Here is a 1,497-nt window from a genome sequence, read left to right on the forward strand (position 1 = left end):
GATGGATTTAAGCATAGCTACTGGCGAGAAAGTTTCCTCATAGTCAACTCCCTCCTTTTGGGTATAACCCTTAGCCACTAGCCTTGCTTTATAAGTCTCTACTTTTCCATCCACTCATCTCTTTCTCTTAAAGATCCATTTGCATCCAATGGGTTTTACCCCTTCGGGTAGATCTACAAGTTGCCAGACTGAGTTAGAGTGCATAGACTCCATCTCGTGTTTCATAGCTACTTGTCATTCTTCCTTATCAGAATCATCCATCGCATCCTTAAAGGTCGATGGATCCTCCTTACTGTCATCAGCAGTGACGATTTAGGCTTTCCCGGTATACCGGTCGGGTAACCTGCTTACCCTCCCACTACGACGAGGTGCCATAGGAGTTTGATCAGGAACTGTGGTCTTTTCTCTGAGTGGTCCAACAACTCTTGCCGGCTGTGGTCTGATCTCATCAGAAAGTAACTCTTCCAATACTATTTTACTTCTGGGCATAAAATCTATCATATAGTCATACTCCAGAAAAATGACATTTGTCAATACAAACAACTTTTGATCTGCTTGACTATAAAACAGTCCTCTTCCTGTCCCTTGTGGGTACCCCACGACGATGCATACTTCTGACCTTGGTTCCAACTTCCCGGTCTTTCACCTCAGCACGTGTGCTGGGCACCCCCATATGCGAATGTGTCTTAAACTAGGTTTTTGACCATTCCACAACTCTAGGGGTGTCTTAGGTACAAACTTAGATGAAACTAGATTTTATATATGCATAGCAATTTTTAGGGCATAACCCCAAAATGAAGTAGGCAGTGAAGAATAACTCAACATTGATCTTATCATGTCGAGCAAAGTCTGATTTCTCCTTTCGACTACACCATTCTGCTGTGGTGTACCTGTTGGGAATAGTGTCCTAGAAGCATGAGATGTAATAGGATATTTATTATTTAATTAATAAAAGAGTTTATTCATCATTTTATGTGCATATATTTATGAATATCAAATGAAAATTCCGTGATTATTTATGTAACCTTAAACACAGTATATAAGTGTTATATACGAGAGGATAGTGTTTAAGGATAATAATCAAAAACATTGTTCATGATGAATTTAATTAAAGTTTAGAATCTTTAATTAAAACATTGTTATTACATGTCATTCCCATTTAGAATGGAACGGTGTTATCCGCACTGTTAATATGGCGAGATATTGAATGAGTGTATTTCGCATAATAAGATTATGTGGAATAAGGATACAGACACAATATGAATTTCTAATAATTTCCGTTAAGCATAGAATTCTAATTGAGTCTACCAATGGTCATATATAGGATGATCTTAATCCTGAGTTCTTAACAAACTCCTATTTATGGATTTATGTCTTTTGATTTACTCGGTACGGATTCTGAGACCCTGAATCCTATTCCTTGTATTTTGGAGACATAATGAAATAGGTAGCTGGGAATGTTATTGTACGAGATGAAATCCATTTCTTCTTGAGAAA

The sequence above is a fragment of the Morus notabilis genome, unplaced genomic scaffold (assembly GCF_000414095.1).
Source record: "Morus notabilis unplaced genomic scaffold, ASM41409v2 Scaffold99, whole genome shotgun sequence".
Taxonomy (NCBI): domain Eukaryota; kingdom Viridiplantae; phylum Streptophyta; class Magnoliopsida; order Rosales; family Moraceae; genus Morus; species Morus notabilis.